The 24,833-nt window shown below is 42.2% G+C and overlaps 1 protein-coding gene across 6 annotated transcripts in view; it reads left to right on the top strand.

Annotated features, from left to right (window-relative positions):
- The first annotated feature begins 6,093 nt into the window (after window positions 1–6,093).
- The window catches only part of NRF1 (nuclear respiratory factor 1), a 144,028-nt gene continuing 125,288 nt past the window's right edge, over window positions 6,094–24,833 (top strand). For 2 of the 6 annotated variants that reach the window (XM_074379074.1, XM_039472942.2), the window contains exon 1: window positions 6,094–6,197. The gene's annotated coding sequence lies outside the window, so the exon portion shown is untranslated. The other 4 variants (XM_074379075.1, XM_074379068.1, XM_074379071.1 and 1 more) reach the window with 2 other exon arrangements.

Raw genomic sequence — 24,833 nt, 5'->3', positions numbered from 1 at the left:
GAGTGCAAGGGTGCAATCTCAGCTCACTGCAACCTCCACCTCCCGGGTTCAAGTGATTCTCCTGCCTCAGCTTCCTGAGTAGACTGGATTTCAGGTGTCCGCTAACAGGCCCAGCTAATTGTTGCATTTTTAGTAGAAATGGGGTTTTACCATGTTAGCCAGGCTGGTCTTGAACTCCTGACCTCAGATGATCTGCCATCGTGGCCTCCCAAAGTGTTGGGATTTACAGGCGTGAGCCATCGCTCCTGGCAGTCTTCTTTTCATTTCCTTTAGCCATCTCCAACCTAACTCTGGTCTGTTAGGGAGTCTAGGAAATCGTTCAGGTACTGATGATGGTACAGATGGTATGGAGAGCATATTTGGTTGGGGGTCTGGGCCTGAATCCTGTCTTGGCCACCTCAACTCCTGATGAGGAGTGTGGGGAGTACATGTGCAATGACATAACCAGGCCGAGAAGCACTTTATTATTAGCTGGGTATGAACCGCAATGCAGAAGTCAGGAAAGATAGGCTGGGCTCTGGACATCTCTGTCTATCCTTCCCACATCAATGCCCAAATATGAGTTTTGGAGCTTTTCTTCTGAGTGAGACAGAGCCACACTAACCAGAAAAACTAGAGAAAAAGAAGAAACTGCAGCCTCTTGACCCCAAGCCCAGGGCTGTGCTAAGACTTTATCTGTGGGCCAGAGCCTTAGGGCCTGGCTACCTCGTGGGAGAGGCAGAGAGCAAGCTGGCTGGGCCGCCTCTGAGAAGGGTAAGGGCAGCCCTTGTTACCACTCAGGATATGTTGAAGAACCGGAAGGACAAGGCACCCATCTTTGTTGAACCTGTTCTCTTTTAAGGGCTCTATCCCAAGAAAATGTTATTCCATATACTCCAGTTTTAGTAAGATTTTCTTCCTTTGTGCATTTGTGTGTTGGGGGAGACGGGTGAAATTTGTTACTCACCTTCCTACCTCCACCTGGGGAGAAGGAAGAGGGGAAGAGAGGAGCCTTGAGTGCCCTCTAGAGACCAGAGGCTCAGCTCACTCCCTGGTGAATCTACGCTGCTATGACCTTCGTGCTTTGCTCAAAATTGTCAAAGCTATCCTATTGCCTACTAAGTTAAGAACCAATTCCTCAGCTGGCGCAGTGGCTCAAGCCTGTAATCTCAACACATTGGGAAACTGAGGTGGGTGGATCCTCTGAGGTCAGGGGTTCGACACCAGCCTGGGCAACATGGTGAAACTCCATTTCTACTGAAATACAAAATTAGCTGGGTGTGGTGATGGGTGCCTGTAGTCCCAGATATTTGGGAGGCTGAGGCAGGAGAATTACTTGAACCCAGGTGGGTTGCAGTGAGCCAGGATCATGCCATTACACTCTAGCCTGGGCAACAATGGGAAAACTCTTGTCTCAAAGAAAAAAAAAATTCTTAAGAAGGCCATTAGAACCCTCTACAACCTGTCTCAGGGTACCCTTTTTTGGTCATTAGAATGACTTTAGGATAGTAGCAGATAGGACAAGTACAGAAAATGAATGCCAAATTTAATCATCCAATAGAGAGATTGGCTGGATCTAATAAAGAGGGGAAGGAAACCAGGTGAGGTTACCAGAATTTCACCTACTTCATAACCAAATCGATAGGTCCAGCAAGAATTGAATAAGGCATCACGGGAATTTAATTGGTAGGGTAGGATGTGGGGAGACCCCTGTTGACATAGCATCTATATGAAAGGGACTTGCTATGTTCAGTGGTAGCAGAAGAATCTCTGTCTTGACTCTTAGCCAAAAAGCTCTGGCCAAAAAACAACCTCCATTCTGAAACAGGAATCCCTGTTCTGCAAAGGTAAGCCCAGTCCGTTTGGGGCAGTAACCTCGATTTGCTTGGGATGGGAAGTGTCATTTAATCCTTAGACGGTTCAGCATTAAAGATGAGACTAGTAAAATAAATCAGATCTGCACTATTCATACTTCTGTATTAAACGTGGTAATATTTTGTTTAATTTTGTATTTTCAATGTTTGTCAGATTTTTATCATATTAGAGTATCTGACAAGTTTTGCAAAACAAGAGGCTTAACTAAGTTTGACGTTCTCTGACATTTTCTATTTCTTTAATGAAATGGTGGTCATGGCCCACTAAGTTACTTTTGTGTTTCATCAGTGGGTACCGGACTGAGACCCTGGTAACGGTTAAAAGTACAACTCTGAGGTCAGGCTAATGACTTTCAGATCACCCTGGGTTTGGCTGGGCAGCCCAGATTATGTAACCGCTACATGTCCTTGTTTCTTCATCTGTAAAATGGGGTAATATTAGTACCTACCCAGGCTGGACACAGTGGCACTCCTGTAATCCCTGCATGTTAGGAGGCTAAGGCAGGAGGATGGCTTGAGCCCAGGAGTTTGAGACCAGCCTGGGCAACATAGCAAGACCCTGTCTCTATAAAAAGGTTAAAAAAAAAAAAAAAAAGAAAAGCGGATGGGCTTGGTGGTTCATGCCTGTAATCCCAGAACTTTGAGAGGCCGAGGCGGGTGGATCACCTGAGGTCATGAGTTTGAGACCAGCTTGGCCAACATGATGAAACCCCGTCTCTACTAAAAATACAAAAAAATTAGCTGGGCGTGGTGGTGGGTGCCTGTAATCCCAGCTCCTTGGGAGGCTGAGGCAGAAGAATCACTTGAACCAGGAGGCAGAGGTTGCAGTTAATTGAGATAGTGCCATTGTACTCCAGCCTAGGCAATAAGAGTGAAAAATTCATCTTGGAAAAAAATAATTAGGGCGGGCACACACACAGTGACTCACGCCTGTTAATCCCAGCACTTTGGTAGGCTGAGGAGGGCAGATCACCTGAGGTCAGGAGTTCAAGACCAGCCTGGCCAACATGGTGAAACCCCGTCTCTACTAAAAAGACAAAATTAACTGGGCATAGTGGTGTGCACCCATAACCCCATCTACTTTGGAGACTACTTGGTTCAATCACTTGAACCCAGGAGGTGGAGGCTGCAGTGAGCTGAGAGCATGCCATTGCACTCCAGCCTGGGCAAAAAGAGTGAAACGCAGTCTCCAAAAAATTAAAATTAAAAAAAAAATTAAAAAATTAGCCAAGTATGGTGAGAGGAGGCTGAGATGGGAGGACTTGAGACCAGGAGGTTGAGGCAGCAGTGAGCTGTGTTTGTGCCACTGTACTCCAATCTGGGAGACAGAGTGAGACCCTGTTTCAAAAGTTTAAAAAAAAAAAAAGAAAAGATAGTCCACCTACCTTGCAGGCTCTACTTGATAATTAAATGAGAAAGAAGATAATGTCCATAAAGGCTTACAATAGGGCGTGACACATCATGAGGGCTTAAGAAACGTGGGGAGTAGGTACTGGGTGTGATGACAAAGGGCCTAATGCACCAAATCTTAGGAGATGAAAAAATGCTGCCTGGAGGCAATGGTATTAATGTTGGAATCTGAAAGAATAGTAGGAATTATTCGGGTTAGGATGCAAGTAGGTGAATAGATGGAGTAGGGAGAAACGAAGAAGCTGGGCATGGTGGCTCACGCCTGTAATCCCAGCACTTTGGGAGGCCAAGGCAGGTGGATCACGAGGTCAGGAGTTCAAGACCAGCCTGAACAACATGGTGAAACACCATCTGTACTAAAAATACAAAATTTAGCTGGGCGTGGTGGTGCACGCCTGTAATCCCAGCTACTCCAGAGGCTGAGGCAGGAGAGTCGCTTGAACCAGGGAGGCAGACGTTTTGGTGAGCTGAGATTGCACCACTGCACTCCAGCCTGGGTGACAGAGCAAGGCTCAGTCTCAAAATAAAAAAAAAAGAATAAAGAGAAATGAAGAAAGTTCTGGGCAAAGGGAACAGCCCTTGCAACAGCTGTGAGGTGGCACAACTTCCAGGCTTCAATGACCTGAGAGCTTCCCAGGTTTGAGTGTAGCCTGAGAAATATCTGTGGCAGATGAGGTCAGAGATGGCAAAATGGATGAGATCACCAACGGCCCTGTAGCCACCTCAAAGAATTTTGGACTTTAACCTCGGTGTTAATGGGATCTTATTAAGAATCTTAAACAGGGAAATGACATGATTTTCTATCTTGAAAGACCATTCAAGCTGTAGTGTGGAGAATGGATTTGGAGAGGGCAATTTCAGTGGCAGGGAGACCAGGAGGATTCCATTGAAGTGTCTGTAGGAGAGATGATAGTAGCTTGAACCAGAATAAGAATTGACAGGGAAAAACAGTGTTTTTTTGTTTTGTTTTGTTTTGTTTTGTTTGAGGCAAGAGTTCTGCTCTTGTTGCCCAGGTTGGAGTGCAATGGCACGATCTCGGCTCACCTCAACCTCTGCCTCCCAGGTTCAAGTGATTCTCCAGTCTCAGCCTCCTGAGTAGCTGAGATTACAGGAATGCGCCACCACACCCGGTTAATTTTGTATTTTTAGTAGAGATGGGGTTTTACCATGTTGGTCAGGCTGGTCTCGAACTCCCAACCTCGTGATCCGCCCACCTTGGCCTCCCAAAGTGTTGTGATTACAGGCGTGAGCCACCTCCCCCGGTGTGGAACAGTTTTAAAGATCTAATTGGGGCCAGGTACAGTGGCTCACAGCTGTAATCCCAGCACTTTGGGAGGCTGAGGCAGGTAGATCACTTGAGCCTAGGAGTTCCAGACCAGCGTGGCCGGCAAGGCAAAACCTCGTCTCTACTAAAAATACAAAGATTAGCCGGGCCTGGTGGTGGGCACCTGTAGTCCCAACTACTGGGGAAGCTGAGGTGGATTGAGCCCAGAGAGGTCGAGGGTACAGTGAGCAATGATCGCACTGCTGCCCTCCAGCCTAGGTGACAGAGCAAGAACCTGTCTCACAAACAAACAAATCTAATTAAATGCGGGGACTCTAGAGAGAGAGGAAGGAGCAATGGATCATTTCCAGGTTTCTGGCTTGAGCATTTGGTGGCTGGTGGTGGCAGTCTCTTAGAAAACACTGGAGAAAAAGATTCAATTTTTGGATATGTTGAACTTTGAGATTAATAGAATCCTGAAAATTAAAGCTTCCTGATTTTGTTAATCCGTTTTCTGACACCCTTTAGCCATTCTCTAATGCAATGCTTTTCACGTTATTATGTGCATAGGAATTATCAGGAGTGTGGAGGTGGGGATGTGAAAATGCAGGTTTCTAGGCTAACAAGCCAAGATTCTGGAGATACCAACTGGGTCCCAGGGCTGAAAACAATCAGCCTGAGTAATTCTGATGGAGGGAGTCTCCTGACAACACTTAAGAAACAACAAAAACGACCCCTCTGTCGGGCGTGGTAGCCTGTAGTGCCAGCACTTTGGGAGGCCGAGGCTCACTTGAGCCCAGGAGTTCGAGACCAGCCCGGGCAACACAGGAAGACCCTCCGCCCCCCGCGTTTCTAAAAATAAAATTAAAAAAAGGACCCCCATGTGTCTCTACCGTTAGCTTGTTTTCCCATTGCCCACCCCTCCCTACTTCTCAGGCAGCTGCCTGGGGGTCCCTACTGGGAGCCAGGACGTTGTCTTACTAACAGGTGCACCTTCGGCGCTCTCAATAGTATCTGGCACAGCACTGGCCCCCTAGAAATGTTCGCCGAACAATCGACTGGCTGAATACATTCATAGGTTGCTTTGTACAAAAACTTTTGCTTCGATGTATCTGGAAGAGTTCGTGATAGAAAAGCAGACGTCATTCCAAAGAGAGGATGCCACCGTGAAGGCAACGCCGAAAAAACCGGAGGGGAGCCACTTGCCGAACCCCCAGGCACAGTCTGGAGGTCCCAATTCCCGCGGTAGGGGTGGCGAGAAATGCCACTCTTCTGATCAGCAACCATTTTGGGCCCGCTTGAGCCGCTTCTCCAGGGCGTCCGCGTTGTGCTAATCCAGTTACTTTTGAGGTTCGGGTCCCCTCCAAGCCTTTGAGGCGCCTAGTGCACGCGAGGCGGCGGTGGGGGAAGCCGGAGCCCTAGTCGCGAGCCCTTTCTGCGGCCCCCTGGCAGAGCTGCCGCGCCGACCTCCTCATCATGGCGGCGGCCGGGCGGGGAAGCCGGGCCGTGCGTCGCGTGCGTGCCCTCTTCCTCCCCTCCCCCTCCTCGGCGGCGGCGGCGGCGGCAGAAGCGGCAGCGCTCGCCATTGCCGCTGGTGGCAGGAGGCTGCGAGGAGCCGGCGCGGTCGCAGTCTCCACGGCGCAGGCCCACGGTAGCGCAGCCGCTCTGAGGTGAGTGCCCTACCGCGCAATCTCCAGCTATTTCAGCCCCGGCGCAGCCGCAACACGCCGCCCGCCCGCCGGCCGGCCGGCCCGCCCCGCAGCCGGCACCCTGCCGCCCCCGGCTCCGGGCCTGGGCCCCCGCCGGATTCGGCCCGCCTCGGGCGGGGGGCCCCGGCCCGGCCCAGCCAAACCGCCACCCCGAGGATGCGCAGGCCGCACTAGGCCCCAGGCGTCCCGGCGGGCTGGGGAGGGAGGCGCTGCCCTCCCGAGAGCCCCAGGGTTCCGGCCTCCGCCGCCGCCTGGGGCTCTCGGGACCGCGGCCTCCTCCCCGCCGTGGAACCCGGGGCCCGGCCTTCCCGCGGCTCGGGAGCGGGAGGCGCGGGAGAGTGCGCCGGGCCCGGGAGCGGGAGGTGGGCGGGCTGCGCGGGACCGAAGCCGCGGCTCTTCGCTCGCCCCCTCGGCCCTTCCCGGCTCTCGTCCGCGGGCGGGCGGCGCGGCGGGGCCGGGCTGGGGCGCAGGAGCCGCTGTCTCCTGCGGGAGAGGAGGCTGGCTCTTTGGGCGACCTCCGAAGCTTCCCTCCTGTCGGGGTGGCGTGGGCTTGTTACCCAGGTAGACTGGGGGACGCTGGAATATGGCGCGTTGCCCACCTCCTTGCAAGTTAGGAGGCGGCCGGGGCGGCAGTTCGAGGAGGAGGGCGCAAAGTCCTTTTGTACGCAGAAATAAGGAGCGACATTGTGTTTTCTTCCCCAGCTGAGATGTGCCCGCGGAGGGGCCGAGGTTCTTGCTGTGCCTGGGGTGGTGGTCCCCTGGGTGGGGGAGAGGGGGAGTGGCACGCCCCTCCGAAGGAACCGAACCTTTTGCCACTGGAAAGACAGGGGCTCCGGGATGGCCGTGTGCATGGTATTTTCTCACATCCCCAGACCTTTTCGGGTTTGTCATCGTATGTTGTGCACTCCACCTTGCAATGATGTCTGCTGCCTCTCTCACCTGTTGTGTCGTGGCTGCTGGTCCCAAAGTTTCTGCAGTGCATTTGGCTGTTCCCACCAGAACTTGAAGTTGTTTAAAAATCTTAATATTTGGGGGGCTTCCAGTGATATCTGCTCCAACCAGTTGGAGGAGCTATTGCCTGTTCTCCATTCTTCTCAAGTATTAGATTAGAATATATTAATTGCTTATTTTAGAGCTGGTGTCAGTCGTGCTGAATTCTTTCTGTGATCAGAGCAAAATTCACATTTTGTTAAGTGTTCAGAGACCGTGCATTGGGAAACGCATAAGGAGAAAGGTAGTGTGAGTGAGCCTGACACTTGGGACGGTGTTGGGCAGTTTTTGTCCCAGGACATCATCTGTGCTCGCAGTGATCCTTTTCCCATTCCATCTCAGCCCAGCCTTTTAAAAAAGTCTTTCTCCTTTGGGCTTGACCAGTAAGTTATTGGGAAAGGGGGGCGTTGGAGTCTTGGAGATGCTGTTTGGGTATGTGTGTTTGATTCATTAGTGTCCCGACTCCCTAAAACTGTGTTTGACAGTTCTTGACAGGTTGCCCCATAAGACAGTGAAAATATTACTAGTTCTCTCAGTGCATCTGAGTGTAGTTTTCTTATTTTATGAGTACAAAAGCAGACATAATTATCACATGCAATATAGAATATTTACTCTTGGATTCTAAATTGTGTGCAGAATTTTTTTTTATTTTCATGGGACTTAGACAGTGGCTTTCAACAGGGCCCATGACCAAAACAAAAAACAATCAGATTAAGAAAACTCTTTACTTAATCTTTTGGCTCATCCTTACTTGAAGTCCTTTAATTCCATCACAAAATCTCAAACTCAACATAGAGGAGGGATATTGACTCTATGTTTAATAGTCAGTGGTCATATATTGGAGGGAAAATGACTTGCTTAGTAGTCAGTTGCCATATTCTCATGTAGCAAAGAAAATTTCTTATCCCCAAGCTGGGAGTTTTTGTGGAAATAGTTGTTTTTCTTTCTTTCTTTCTTTCTTTTTTTTTTTTTTTTTTGAGAAGGAGTCTCTGTTTCCCAGGCTGGAGTGCAGTGAGTGGTTCAGTCTTGGCTCACTGCAGCCTCTGCCTCCTGGGTTCAAGCGATTATCCTGCCTCAGACTCCTGAGTAGCTGGGATTACAGGTGTGGGCCACCATGCCTGGGTAATTTTTGTATTTTTAGTAGAGGCAGGTTTCGCCATGTTGGCCAGGCTGATCTTGAACTTCTGACCTAACGTGATCTGCCAGCCTTGCCCCCCAAAGTGTTGGGATTACAGGTGTGAGCCACTGCACCTGACCCAATAGTTTTCTTATAAAAATATGTATGTACGTGTGTGTGTGTATAATATATATATACACACACACACACACACTTTTTTTTTTTTTTTTTTTTTTAAATAATTAGAGGTGGGGCTCTTGGTATGTTGCCTAAGCTGGCCTTGAACTCCTGGGCTTAAGCAGTGCTCCCGCCTCAGCCTCTCTAGTAGCTAAGATTATAGGCAAGTGCCACCATGCTGGCAGTGGCTTTATAACAGGTTTTACGGAAATGTAGCTCCTGTGTTTATAGAAGGAACTGTAGAAGTAGGAGATAATGAGGGCCCTTGTCCAGATATAGAAGGGATTAAAGGAGAAAGGATTTCAGGTTTCCTTCTGAATTCCTGTGTATGCTGTTAGAACCCCAAATTGTAGGTTTTTTGTTTTATTAGACCATAATTAGGCACTTGTCTAATTTTGTTAAGGAACTGAAGGCCAACTTCCCACGATTTCAGTACCTGAATTTACTTTGCCTGCACACTGTAGGTCCAACCAAATCTCTGGGTTGTCTTTAGAAGCATTTTATGTGAAATAACCACAAATGAGTGACTTGTTTTAAGGGAAATTTAAGCTCCTGTGGTCTGGGATTAAATTTTTATGCCTTTTCTTGTATGCAATAAGGCATTCAGTAAATGTTGGCGAATAATAACGATGAACAGTAATTACTGAAATTAATTTTTTTCATGAGTATTTTAAAAGGCATGCTGATTTTTTTGGTTTCTGAAGGGACTATGAACTGTCAGTCTTTAGAAACAGTCTGCAGTCCTACCTCAACAGGAAGTTAATGTATACATTCAGCTTCTGTCAGATGTCTTTAGACAAGCCCAGTGCTTCATGCTGATGCAGGCTTATTCATCCACACAGTGCTACTGTGAAAAATTGGAGGGTGAGGGGAGACTCTGTGGGCTGTTGAGTTTCACAAATATCTACTTTAACATCGAGAGTTTAGATGCACCTTTCCTGGGCCTGTAATCCAGGAAATGGGATATCTGAATTTAGATGTTTGTGTGTGACTGTGTGTGATGCTTATTAACATGTATATATAGCGTATTTGGAAAATCAGTCTTAAAATACCAATCTCTGATTTTGTAAAAAACATTTCAGAAAATGTTCTAAAGGACATTTTCTTTCTGTTCGTTCATGTTTTCCTTGATAGCTAAAGCTAGTGTTTTCAGCCTGAGCTTACCCAAGTATAATTTTCCATGAATGCTTAGTAAAATGGCAATGAAAAAGAAACGAACTTGTTACATTTTTTAGAAACATTTTATTTAGACCAAGTCCAATGTTTTTTGAGTCTCAGGATACATGTTAATTTTTGTGCCCTATGTATCATAATATTTCCTTATTAACTAGAGGGTGGATTACGCACTTTCTTGGGTTTTCAGTTAGTACTTTTATCCATCAGTATTCTACTAAGGTAAGCAGACTGGAAGATAAATAGTAAAAGGAGGTGAAACAAATCAATTTCAGGTGTTTCCAGAAGATTAAAACCACATTGAGCTATTGGAAACTTTTAATCCTTGAGCAACAAGAATGCTTTGTTTGAAGTTATTTTAATGTAATATGGACAAAACTTGGGAAATGAATTTTTGACTGCTCAAGGAAAATAAGTGGATTGCTTGTGCCTTAGTATATTTTTCTAAAGTTCCTTTCAGAATTAGGCAAATGTATTTTTAACCCAACTTAATCCAGTGTAGTTAGCAAAACATCAGAAAGGCTTCATCATGTTGTCTTTATGCCTAAAATGTTTTAATATGTGAACATTTATGTGATACCAAGTAAACTTTCTATGACCCAAAGAAGGGCTAGGAATACAACTTTACAGATATGTTCTAATATATTAGAAAACAATGACTGGGCGTGGTGGTTCATGCTTATAATCCCAGCACTTTGGGAGGCCAAGGCAGGAGGATTGCTTGAGACCAGGAATTCAATTCCAGCCTGAGCAACATAGCGAGACCCCATCTTTACAGAATATTTAAAAAAAAAAAAAAAAAAAAACCTAGCAGGGTATGGTGGCATACACTTGTAGTTTGAGATATCAGGAGGCTGAGGCAGGAGGATCACTTGAGTTTAGGAGTTTGAGGTTGCCGTGAGCATAATCGTGCCGTTGTGTTCCCGCTTGGGTGACAGACCCTGTCTCTTAACAAAAACACCTGATTGCTGTTAAGGTAGGCCTACCACATTTGTGATCTCTTGAGGCAAATCTGTATTGTATCTCTAAGAGCAGTCAGCAATCACTTAGAAGATAATCTGACTGTAAGAAATGGTCTGTTGAATCCCAGATCTGGTATTCTGCCTTGCCCAATCACAACATGGTTTGTGTAAAGCTCCAACCGCTACTGAACCATCAGATAATTCTTGAGGAAGCTGTGTCTCGTAAGGAGGGGTGTGTGTGTGTGTGTGTGTGTGTGTGTGTGTGTGTGTGTTTGAGGGAGTGTGGTGGGGAGAAGAGGGAGAAAGAAGGTGATACTAGGAAAAGTATATAGTTTTATAGGTTGGGATGATCCCTGGAATTTTTTAGGGGAAATATTCTCAAAAGAAGCTGTAAGAGCTACTTTTGTATGGGTTATTAGTTTACTGATTTAGACTATTTCTTGTAATTGGATTGTTTTATATGTAAGCATAGTATTTCAGTTAATTCATGCATGCTGATTTCTGTGGTTACAAATGTGAAAAGTTTGGCTGGTAGCTTAAGTGGACATTTTCTTAAGAACTCTTGAAGTGGTGCCTTTTGGGATAAACTATGCCAAGCCATTTTCTGAGTCTTAGTGAAGAATGAGCTTTATATGCATATATATTAAGACTGTTTTTAAAAAGCATATATTTTACTGTTGGTAATTGTAAAGTCTTTGCTTTTTAGAACTTTAAGAGTCCATTTTGTTGCTACTACTGAATGCTAATGTGGTTAGGCTGGCAGCTAAACCTACAAAGAACAAGGGGAAGTGAGGAAATGTCCCTGTGAAACATTGCTTAAAGCTATTTGAGCAGTGGACTAGAAATGGGGAGTTGGGGACTAGGGGACCTGATTCTTGTTTTATGTTCAAAGGAGAGTGAAGCATTCTCTCCATTGAGAAATAACCTCCTTAAGTGTATTTTCACTTTGGAGTTTTCCCACTCATTCACCAAACAATGATTAAAGATACACCATATTCTGGGCATGTGCTAGGTGCTAGAGTAACAAATATTGGGCCTTGTCTGGTAGGGCAGAAAGGTATGGGCTCAACCAGCTATGTTACAACTTGTAGAGAACCAAAATAGTGTAAAGAAAGAGTGGTGTGAGATTGTAGGAGGAGGGAGAAATTCTAGGGAGAGGAGAGTGATACACAGAGAGAGGTGAGCTTAGGGAAGACTTTTCATGTAAGGGAGTTTGAGTAAGACTTGGAAGGTTGAGTTTAGCTGCATTAACTTTGGAGAAGAGGGGGGCTGAGAGGAAGGGCATCAGAAATCTGATTTGAGAACTAGCAAGTGGATTTTACTCTACTTGGAGAATAGTGGACTGATAAGGTTGTGGCCTGATTGGGAAGAGTTTGTAATTCCATGCTTATGACTGTGGACTTACTCTATAGGCATTTAGGGACTGTAAGAGATTTGAGTAGGACATCTACTCTGGTTTTTAAAAAATATGACATGTGAAGGTTGGACTAGAGACTTGTGAGACTATTGAATTGTGGTGTTAAAGGACATAAATTCTGGAAATCATTTTTATTTCACAGTTGTCAGATTTGGGTTGCAATCGAGTAAAGAGTTAAAGATTACAGTTTGGTTATTGGGTGATGATGATGCCTTTAAGATAGCGAATGTATAGGAAAAACAGGATTTGAGGAGTAAGGTAATAGAGTATGATTCCAGGTATGTTTAGATATCTGGGAATCAAGAAATGTCAAGTAAGTACCTGGATATTTGGGCTGGAGCTCAGGGGGGCATTGGGATCAATTAGGGGATTTGCATTTATCAGTATAATGCCATATAGAAACTGCAGAAAGCCAGGCATGGTGGCTCACACCTGTAATCCTAACACTTAGGAGGCCAAGGCAGAGGATCACTTGAGGCCAGGGGTTCAATACCAGTCTGGGCAACATAGTGGGACCCTGTCTCTATAAAAATTGTAAAAATTTGTCAGGTATAGTGGTAGCCACCTGTGGTCTTGGCTACTCAGGAGGCTGAGGCAGGAGGATGACTTGAGCCCAGGAGTTTGAGGCTATAGCAAGCTATGATAGGGCCATGCACTCCAGCCTGGCTGTCAGAGTAAGACCCTGTCTATAAGAAAAAAAAAAAAAAAAAGCAGCAGCAAATAGTACAAGTTGAGTATCTTTTATCCAAAATGCTTAGGACCAGAAGTGTTTCAGAGTTTTTTTTGTTTTGTTTTTTAACTTTGTAATGTTGGTATACCCATAATGAGATACTCTGGGGATAGGGCCCAGATCTAAACTAGAAATTCGTTTATAGTTTCATATACATCTTACAACCCAAATGCAGTTTTACACAATATTTTAAATAATTTTGTGCATGAAACAAAAGTTCTGATTCCGTTCTGACTGTAATATGTCCCTGAAGTCAGGTGTGGAACTTTCCACTTGTGGCATCATGTCAACGCTCAAGAAAGTTTCAGATTTTGGAGCATTTCAGATTTTGAATTTTTGGATTAGCAATGCTTAACTATATCAAGAGTGAAGAAAAAAAAAGCTAAGGGCAACCTTGGAGAGTACCTACATCTGAGGGTCAAGTAGAAGAATAGAAACCTATGAAGTAAGTTGAGAAAGACTGGCTAAACAGATACGATTATAGGATTGAAGACGCTGAAGAGAGGAATGAGTGAATCTTGACAGGGAAGTTAGCAGTGGGAAATACCAGAGTTCATTGGTTTGGAGGGCAATGCCGGAGGATTGCTTAAACTCAGCACCTCGAGACCAGCCTGAGTAACAAGATGTCATCTCTTCAAAAAAAAAAAAAAAAAAGATAATTCACTGGATAAAAACTGGACTTGGCATTTAAGAGATAAAAAATTTTCTGGGGCCGGGCGCTGTGGCTCAAGCCTGTAATCCCAGCACTTTGGGAGGCTGAGGCGGGTGGATCATGAGGTCAAGAGATCAAGACCATCCTGGTCAACATGGTGAAATCCCGTCTCTACTAAAAATACAAAAAAAATTAGCTGGGCATGGTGGCGCGTGCCTGTAATCCCAGCTACTCAGGAGGCTGAGGCAGGAGAATTGCCTGAACCCAGGAGGTGGAGGTTGTGATGAGCCAAGATCGCGCCGTTGCACTCCAGCCTGGGTAACAAGAGCAAAACTCCGTCTCAAAAAAAAAAAAAAAAATTCTGAATGTGTACGTATATATGTATGTGTTGTTTTTCTAGGAACCATGATAGTTTAGACAGAATAGATTGCCAGAGCATTACTAAATACAGGGGTAGGGTCTACAGAACCTAACTTCGTAGATGACCCATGCTTAGAAATAGGTCCTGTTCCTCACCATCTCTCATGGGAGTTGCAGCTTAAATGCTTTGGGAGATGACCCCCAACAACAAGGCTGCCTAAAAATCTCCACATACATATGTGTGTATATATGTATATATATATTTTTTGGCCTTTTTTACATTGTCTTACATTCTGAGAATCGGAGATTTCATTTGAGTTGACAGTGTCTTAAAATACAAATTCCTCTTGCAGAGTTTTGAGGTTTCTAATATTAATATGTTACATTTGAGGGTTTTTAAACTGGGGTTTTGTGGTTCTGGGGTTCATGTATTTTTGTTATGTGACCCTGGATCCCTTAAAATTGTATGAAAAGTTATGTATGAGTACCTGTGTGATTTTTCTGGGGAGAGAGTCTCATAAAAAAACATTTATGAGATTGTCAAGGGGGCTATTGACAGAAAAGTTAAGGGCCTTTACTAAATGTTAATGATTAAATCAAGTGTTGGATGTGTTAGTTGGCTGAAATCAGTTATCTCGACAACTGGGATAGATCAAGGGAAAGAAATCTTGAGTAGGTGTCTCAGGTGAAGAACTTAGGAAAGATATGAGGAACTTCTTAGAGATGGGAGTAGGAGCACCAGAAGGAAGGTAGGAGGAATGCCGAAGCAAAGCTTAACCAATTTCAGAATTTTGTCAAGTCTCTGGATTCCTTGTTTTTTTATACTCTAGGACTCACACTTGGTATATGTTTATTCATGCTCTGTAGTTACAGTAGGCTTTGTGGGGTGGGGGAATCAAATTACTATTGTTTTAAAGAGAAAGTATTTTAAAGAAAACAAATTGATTGTGCTTGTCAGAAAACAATTTCTCTACCAAGCTGGCTCACCTGTCAAATTTTTTTTTTTTTTTTTTTTTTTTAAGGATGGGATTTCACTGTATTGGTCAAGCTGGTCTCAAACTCCTGACCTCAGGTGCTCCACCCACCTCAGCCTCCCTAAGTGCTGGGATTACAGACGTGAGCCACCGTTCCCGGCTAAAATTCTTTTTTTTTTTTTTTTTTTTTTTTTGAGAGGGAGTTTCGCTCCTGTTACCCTGGCTGGAGTGCAGTGGTGTGATCTCGGCTCACTGCAACCTCCGCCTCCTGGGTTCAGGCAATTCTCCTGCCTCAGCCTTCTGAGTAGCTAGGATTACAGGCCAACGCCACCATGCCTAGCTAATTTTTTGTGTTTTTAGTAGAGACAGGGTTTCACCATGTTGACCAGGATGGTCTCGATCTCTTGACCTTGTGGTCCACCCGCCTTGGCCTCCCAAAGTGCTGGGATTACAGGCGTGAGCCACCGCGCCCAGCCTAAAATTCATTTTTGAGTTAGGTTTTACTTATGCTTTGGAAAAAATTTTAATTGCACAAATAATCTAGTGATATGGGCAAGACATTTATTTTTTCCTTGCTTAATTTTTCTGACCATGAAATGAAACTACTATTGATGGTTTTTGTAGTGTCTTTCTGAAATATGACAATTATGGAATGCTTTGAGATCCAAGATGATTTAATGCTAAGAAATTGCTGGCATTCACATTTCTAAAGTCGTGAATAAAATTAAGAAATTGAAGCACATTATGTGTTCACTAGAGCTTACATGATTTCCAAAATATTTCATTCTGAAATTTAGGTAACTGGTAATTTTTACTTCCTTCTGCTAATCTTTGGATCTTTGAAATTAGGAGACAGTTTTGTCAGCTAGGCCCTAGTTTCTGGGGCAGTGATGTCCAAACTTTTGCTTGCGACCCTCAAAGTAAAATAATGCCACTTGGCATTGATTTGTGATTTTTCTGGGGAGAGGGTCTACAAGTTTGATTTATTTTACCAGTAGTCTTGGTAAATATGAAAACGATGTGAATAAATATGTTAGATAATCTTAAAGTTGTGTTATGTGATTTGTAATTAGCTTATGTTTGTGGATGATCTTTACATTTACTAAATCTACAAAGAGGTCCCAGATAGAATGGAGTAATTTGTCTTTTCCTTTGGGAACTTTTTTTGGTTCTTTCTTTCATTAAGCAATTATGAAATAAAATTTTTGGTAACAGATCTTCCATGTAAAAATAGCCCACAAATCAAAGAACTAGCCAAGATTTGCTAAGCAAGAACACCGTTATACAACTAGTCTCTTGACCCAAAACTAGCTGTTTCTAACTCCTAACCTTAGGTGATCTGCCTGCCTTGGCTTCCCAAAGTGCTGGGATTATAGGCTTGAGCCACTCAGCCCGGCCACTTTAGGTATTTTTCTAAGCACACATGGATATACACAATACATATTCACACTGTCAGTTTGTTTTTACCTTGAAACATTCTTAATGAGACAGTTACAGATCCATTTGTTTTAATGAAACATAAAAGATATTTTAAAATTTTCTCTCCTAGTACATATTTGTTGAGGAAATCCTTAGCATTTAATGCTCTGTATGGTTTTGCTGAGGTAAGGGTAACTTGGAGTACAGGTGTAAGGGCTTGCCCATGAAAGCTTGCTTAGTGCAGAATGAAAGCTAAATCCTGGGTTAACCTCAATTTTGTTCACATATTAACTTGCTTTTTCTCCACTCTGCCATGATACTTCCTGAGCTAAGATTTCTATTTGCAGGATAGTTTCGGAAGTGAAGAACCTGTCTCAAGATAGCATTGGTCTTTTATTTACCCTGGGACCTTCTGAGTAGTTGTTCCCATTGTCAGCACATGAAGTATTAGTAGCAGCAATAGTATAACATAGTAGTGTTAAAAGTACCTATTTGTTTTTAGCATCTGTAGGGAGTTTGAAAGATTTTGTATGTATAAAATATATTCAAAATGCTGTGTAATTCACTTCATACACTCAATGAAATATGTGATATGTGTAATTCTAATTCTGCGTAAAGAACAACTGGAACTTTCTCAAAGATATCTTTCTTAAAGATTTTATACGGTGGAATCCTGTTTAGAGCTAGTAGTATAACCCAATTTTCATGCCTACTCATTTAATTCTGTTTTTAATCCCTTTGGTGGCTGGGTTTTGGTTTTTATGTATATGTATATATGTGTATGTGTATATATATATATATATATATATATATATATATACACACAAAATGGAAAGCAAATCTAGGGTAGTTTCTTAGTTACTGCATTTGGTATCTAAAGTAACATCATTTTCCCTCGAGATAACAGTAAAGCCTATAGAGGTGATGATAACAAATAAAGTCCAACTTGTTTATTCTCTTCTCTTCTACTTTGAAAAATTAGGATCTTTTCCAAAAGAAGAACTTTTAGAATGTATGCCTGACAATTAAGATTCTTAAATCACTGTCTTTCAGACATCACGGGAGGTGGAGAATCTGAGAATAAAAAGTACAAACTTTTTCTCTCTTAAACTTCTGTATCTGAAAGATATGAAAGCAAGAGCTAATTCTCACTTGAGAATCTGCCACAGTGATTGCTTACATTCTGAAGAAATACATTTTGTAGCCAAATGGTATTTTCCATGAGGATACAGAACCTGTGGATGTAGAGGCCCAACTGAAGGGGACACGAACATTTGTGGATTTTAATACCACCCCTTCGCCCCCCGCAAAGGATGACTAAATCCATTAGGTCTCCTCTCAAACACAATTTCCTTGGGGAAGTTTTACCTGGTCTCCCTCTTTTTTTTTGCGTTTTTCCTTCATCAATGGTGGTCATTTATATAATTTTATGCAAGTTTGCATATTGCTTGATATATGTCTGTCCCACCAGATTGTAATCTTCGTGAGAGTAGATACCATGCTTGTGTTCATTACCAAGCACAGGCCTGACACATAACAAGCAGTGTTTATTTGAATGATTGTAGAAACCTGGCAAAACTCATTTGTAATATTTTACCTTACGCTTTTGTGGAACTATCTAATATTTTATAATTTAAGGAACTCGGGGTGGGAAGAGATTCTAAATCATCTAAGACAGCTCTGCTTTCCAAAGTTGAAAGTCTTCAGTCTCTCCTTGAACACATTCAATGATAGGAAATGTAACCACCTACCAAAAGTCTGGCTAGTCTTTAAGATATTTTGATGGTTAGAAAATTTTTGTTAAGGCAGTGTTGTGGGGGAAAAAAAATTTCCAACTGAAATTTCTCTCTCTCTTTTTTTTTTTTTTTTTTTTTTGAGACAGTGTCTCTGTGTTGCCCAGGAGGTTGCTCTCAAACTCCTGTGTTACAGGGATCCTCCTGCCTCAGCCTCCCAAGTGGTATCCCTAAAATTTTTACCTACTGATTTTACTCTTCTGTAGGGCTTGCAAAAGCAAGTATAGCTTTCCTTTTCCTTATTCTCCGAGTTGTTCCTGTTTTAGTTTACATATCCCTAGATCCTTCAATCTTGGGAAGGTAATAGGGAATGCTGGAGAGAGTGTTTGTGGACTGTGTTCGTTTCCTGGGGCTGCCATAAAACCACAAACTTAGTATTTTTAAGAGACTGAAATGTTTTCTCTCACAGTTCTGGAGGCCAGGAGCCTGGAATCAAGGTGTCCACAGGGCGGCACTCCCTCAGGAGGCTCTGGGGGGAGAATCTCTTCTTTTTCTCTTCCAGCCTTTGGTGGCGTACCTTGGCTTGTGGCTACATCACTCCAGTTTCTACCTCCATGGTCACATTGTCTCCTCTCCGTGTAATCTCTAGCTGCTTCACTCTTAAAAGGACACTTGTCACTGGATTTAGAACCCACCTAGATAATTCAGGATGATCTCAGAATTCTTAATTACATCTCTAAAGACCCTTTCTTCAAATGAGGTAATATTCACAGGTGGCAATGGTAAGCATGCAGACATACCTTTTGGGGAGCCACCATTCAGTCCACTATAGGACTCTGGGCTTAAATTCTGTTAATGCCACTTACTAAGTTTGCAACCTTGAGCGTGTTACTTAACCTTTCTGAGTCTGAATCTTCTTAACTTTATTTATTTTTAAGTTTATTACTTTTTTAGAAATAGAGACTAGCGCTGTCTCCCCAGTTGGAGTGCAGTGGCACAATCATGGCTCACTGTTGCCTTAAACTCTTCGGCTCAGGCAATCTTCCTGTCTTAGCCTCCTGAGTAGCTGGGACTACAGGCATGTGCCACCATGCCCAGCTAATGTTTTCATTTTTGTTTTAGAGACAGGGTCTTCCTGTGTTGGTCAGGCTGGTCTCAAACACCTGGCCTCCCACAGCACTGGGATTACAGGCATGAGCTACCATCCCTGGCTGAATTGCCTTAATTTTAAGGCAGGACAGTAATGCCTTTATTATTGATTTGTGACGATATAAGGAAAATTCATAAGAAATACTTGGCACATGGCAGCTAACTCATTCAATGTTGCCAGTGTTGCCTTCCACTTACCAAACTACTGTGACTATACTGCACTGCTGTCAGGGTCCCTGAGTATCCTGCGTGATGTAGAACCCGGCACAAGTTGTAGGGCTGGTCTGATAAATACAGACTACAGTGGCTCTGATTTTATTGTGTTCTGGATAGCATTTAGCCAACTGTGAGGTAGTCTAAGTTTGAATTAGGTTTATCTGTAGCCGCATCATGCATTTGGCTCATTAAACCCAGAATTGGTCAAAACCTCTAAATCTTTTTCATTGGTGATTAAACCTGTATTGGATAGGTAAGTGTTTAGATCCAAGGGCACCCTCTAACATACTAACATCGTGTGTTACAAGTGTTACATTAAGTCATACTGCCTAGTGCATAGTAGCAGCTGAATGAATGCTGAATTTAACATTGCTGGGTGACTTAAAAGAGCATTTAAACTTACCTGCTTTGGTGCTATTCAGATTTCTTAAATGTCATGATGAATACAAAAAGGGAAAGAAGTAGCAACCACACCAATTATATTGGGCAGATGGATGAATCTTGATTCTCCTTCCGTAATCAGGAAATCAGGTACTGCTTCAGGTAATCAATGGCTGATCACCTTCAGGTGATGGACACCTTGCTTTAGAGGCTTCTGTCAAGTGTGAGATGTTTATCCATTTCTAAAGTAACAAATGTACATCTAATGATTTTCATATCTACTACTATTTTTGGAATTTGCATTTGAGATAAAAGACTAGAGAAGTAGGCGAAATAGTATTTTTAAAATATTCAAACCTAACTAGGTTAGTATTGAATTGAGTAAGTACTACGTGCACATGGTTAAAAGGAATACAGTGAAAAGTGGGTTTCCCAGTTTCCTTTCTGGAAACCACCACTACTACCAGTGTCTTGCATATTCTTCCAGGTAGGCTAAGCAGAAATTGTGTGTTTGTGTCCTTCCCTTTTTAAAAACACAAATGATAGCATATATGCATGTGGTTCTCCAGAAAGTGCTTTTATTAATTAATTAATTAATTTTTTGAGGCAGGATCTCCCTCTGTTGTCCAGACTGGAGTGCAGTGGCACAGTCTCAGTTCACTGCAGCCTCAGCCTCCCCTGTTCAATCCTCCCACCTTAGTCTACCTGGTAGCTGGAACTACAGGTGCATATCGTCAGGCTTGGCCAATTTTTTTCCTTTTTTTTTTTTTTTTTGGTAGATACAAGGTCTTATCATCTTGCACAGGCTGGTCTTAAACTCCTGAGGGCAAGCAGTCCTCCAAATTGTTGGGATTACAGGCATGAGCCCCTGTGCCCAGCAAAAGTGCTTTTTTAAAAAAGAATAATGTTTTGTATCTGATCCTCAATACCATTGTAGGGCTCCCACGTTTTTTGTCCTGTTAATAGATAGGGCACCAAATTCCATAGCTTTCCATTACTAATTTGATTGTATGGGGTGCATTTTCAAGGGAATTGACTGTTATGTAGTCTTTTGTGAAAGAATTGTCTTTATAGGCTGACTCAGTTTCTACCAGGGAAATAAAACTAATAATAAAAATAAAAATAATTTTAATTCAGGTCATTGATTTAGAAAGCAAGTGAAGAAAAACCCATCAATTGAAATTAGTTTAACACATTATCTTGGTATTGCTTGTACCCTTTTCATGCTTGCTAAATGAATTACTCATTTTTATTATATTGACAGCAGAGCTAAATAAATTATTTCAAGAGCCTGGTAAGTAGCATAGGTCTAGTTTAGGAAGAGCTGGAATGCCCAGGAATAGTAGGGCTCTGGCAATCATCACATTCCTCCTTGGATTATTATTTGTAATTTTTTTCTCTCTTATACTCTAAGCCAGTGGTTCTTGATCTTTGGTCTCATGACCCTTTTACTCTCATTAAAATTATTGAGGACTCCAAATATAGTAGCTTTTATTTATGCATGTTATAACTTTTGATACTATATTAGAAATTAAAACAAAATTTAAAAATATTTCTTAATTTAAATAACCTTGTACATGTTAAAAAGTTAATATTTTAATTATGTTAATATTTTATGAAAAATAACTTTTTTAAAACAGAAAATTTAGTGAGAAACATGATATTTTACAGTTTTTGCAAATCTCTTGAATGCCTGGCTTGAGAGAAGACAGCTGAAGTCTCGTCTGCTTTTGTTCTCTGTCTGCTGTAGTAGGTTGCTTTGGTTAAACTATAAAAAGAAGATCTGGTCTCCAACCAAATATGTGGTTGAAAAAATATTTTAAGAACCTTTTCAAATAATTATGGATATTCTTTGGTAAATTAAAACTCAGCAGTGGTAGTTTCTTAAAGATGAGTTGCAATGTGAAATTTGAAATTATAACTGTACTCTTACATTAAAGCCTATTGGTTTGTCATGCTCTATGAATGGATCTTTTAACCCATCTGTAATTTTGTAACATCATCTATTGGTGATTTGGAAAATATTAATTCATCAAGTTTATGGAGATCTTCCAAATACTGACACGAAAGTCACATTCTTTTTTTTTTTTTTTTTTTTTTTTTTTGAGACAGAGTATTTTTGCCCTTGTTACCCAGGCTGGAGTGCAATGGAGTGATCTCGGCTCACCGCAATCTCCGCCTCCTGGTTTCAGGCAATTCTCCTGCCTCAGCTTCCTGAGTAGCTGGGATTACAGGCACGCGCCACCATGCCCGGCTAATTTTTTGTATTTTTAGTAGAGATGGGGTTTCACCATGTTGACCAGGATGGTCACGATCTCTTGACCTTGTGATCCACCCGCCTCAGCCTCCCAAAGTGCTGGGATTACAGGCGTAAGCCACTGCGCCCGGCTCAAAAGTCACATTCTTTGTCATCACCACTAATCTCATCAGAAAAGGCTTTTAAGTAATGGAAAACTTTCAGGCTCACTGTAGCAGATACAAGTTTTACAAAATTCTAATTATCACTTCAAATATCAAATTTCATCATTGGCAACAAATATTGTCAGTTATTTCCATTGAAGTAACAGGCCCACTTTTAAATTTTGAGAAAATGTCTGTCAAATACCAAGGTCTGAAGAACAATATAGTTTGACAGCCACTCTTTTAAGTAAAAATGGTATTCCTGCTGAAAAAAGCAGCTAATTCAGCTTGCAACATAAAACAAGGCACACACACTTTTTTGTTTGTTTTTTGTTTTTTTTTGAGATGGAGTCTCACTTTTGTCACCCAGGCTGCAATGCAGTGGTGTGATCACAGCTCATTGCAACCTCCGCCTCCTGGGTTCAAGTGATTCTCTTGCCTCAGCCTCCTGTATAGCTGGGATTACAGGCGCTCACCACTATGCCCAGCTAATTTTTGTATTTTTAGTAGAGACGAGGTTTCACCATGTTGGCCAGGCTGGTCTCAAACTCCTGACCTCAGGTGATCTGCCTGCCTCAGCCTCCCAAAGTACTGGGATTACAGGGGTGAGCCAACGCACCCAGCCCCCACACATGCTTTTTGAAACAGCCATTACACTTCTGAATGCAACAGGAGTGCTTTATGCATACTTTCCATTTGTTACACAGAATATAGTAAAAAGACATGAACTTTGGGGAGAAGAGTCAAGAAAATTGATATTCACGCTCATCAAGCATATTCTTAAATAAAATGGACATTTTTTCTCCTTTTTACCATGAGCACATGAAGGCAGAGGATATAATGGCTATAGTATAGTTTGTGATGTTACCTTAAATTGTGCTAAGTGTCAGTAGGTTTACCCCACCATTGCTTTTGCATCATAAGTGTAAATATAAATGCATTGAAAAAAGGCAAATAGCATTTTAGTTATTATGAAAATAATTTTGACCTCATTGATCACTTGAAGAGTCTCAAGGACCCCCAGAGTCCCATGGGTTACTTTGAGAACTACTGTTAAGCTATTTGAGGGTCAAACTAATTATCCTAATATCCCCTTTCAGTTCCTGGTCCAGAACTTTACACAGAAAAGGTGCTCAAAGGATATTTGTTTAATGAATGTGGTATGCTGACATTTAAACAGGACAAAACTTGGTGAGTAAAATTAATGTAGGCAGTCTCCCATCCGTCCAGGCGGTCTTGATCAGGCAGCTTTTCCATAGACATTTGTGAGGCTAGAGTGGCAAATGAAATGTATGTGATATATACTTGGTAAATGCAAATGATGAAATAAAAGAACAAACCATAAGGCGATAGTACTTGCAGAGCTAACAGTCTGAGCCTTGCCTGGCTCCTATTAATGAGTCCTCTATTTTTTGTGTCTTTAAATTTGTAATGGCCTCTTAGAGGATCCTCAACTAGGGTGGATCTGATCTGAAAAGCAAACATCCAATTTAAATTTCAATAGGTCTCTGCTTGTGCTTGATCTAGTAATGTCTTTTCAAAAGGGATTATAGAAGGTGACTGTTAAATCATTTTGATTTCCCATAGTGAGTTAAGAAATACATTTTGTTCCTCTTCTGCTTTCTAAATAATATGTTGGGCTTCTTTCTGTTTTGTTGTGAGATGCCCGAGGAAACCTTTGTTTTCTATAAATCTTTATATTCTTTGGATTTGAAGAGGCGGTTTTCTGAATAAGAAAGAGTCTGACTACACTGGGTAAATTGTCAGATTATTTTGTCCTCACAGAAATTAAAGTGTAAAATTGGGTGAGGGCATTGCTTTAAAACAGAGTATTTTTATTCTTTTAAAGAAGGTAGATTAATGAAAAGATTGATCAGTTCAAATACTTGGAATATTTAAACCAGTTTTAACCTAAAAAATTATTTTGTAGACATTTTGAACTTTGACCTCCTTTTTGCCCTAAATTGATTTTAAATCAGTATCAAATGCTGAGGACCAATAAATGAAACACTCATATGTTTTTTTGAGCAAAATTTTTTATATTATGAAAATATTATAACTTTGAAGTTGATACTTAAAATACTTGAGCCAAAGTTTCTGCCTTTATGTGGGACATTTTCATGAGCTTTCTCATACCAGTTTGCTTACTTGCTTTTCATAAAGTCGAGTGAGACTATAACAAGAGACCTAGGGACATCTTAACATCTTTGAATATTTTTGAATCTCAGGAACTTGATTAAAAAAAATTGTTGTTGTTGTTGTTGTTGTTTGTTTTTGAGACAGGGTCTTGTTCTGTTGCCCTGACATGATCACTGCCCACTGCAGCCTTGATCTCCCAAACTTAAGGAGTCCTCCCACCTGAGCCTCCTGAATAACTGGGATCACAACTGTGCACTACCATGCCTGTCTTCTTTTTCATTGTTTTTTGTAGAGATGGGGTCTCACTATGTTGCCCAGGCTGGTCTTAAATGCCTGGGCTCAAGCCATCCTCTCACCTCAGCCTCCCAAGTAGCCTGACTAATTTTTAAATTTTTTTCTAGAGATGAGGTCTCACTATGTTGCCCAGGCTGGTCTTAAACTCCTAGCTCAAGCAATTCTCCCACCTTGGCCTCCTAAAGTGTTGAGATTATAGGTGTGAGCAATGGAGCCTGGCCAGGAATTTGAGTTTTAGGGAGAAGCCTATTCAGTGTTTCCTTAGATTTCCTCTGCCTGGTTGTACCACAGCATACCATAAAAAGATAAACTAA

Source organism: Saimiri boliviensis, chromosome 10 (genome assembly GCF_048565385.1).
Source record: "Saimiri boliviensis isolate mSaiBol1 chromosome 10, mSaiBol1.pri, whole genome shotgun sequence".
Taxonomy (NCBI): Eukaryota; Metazoa; Chordata; class Mammalia; order Primates; family Cebidae; genus Saimiri; species Saimiri boliviensis.
This window is presented reverse-complemented; position numbering and strand designations above follow the sequence as displayed.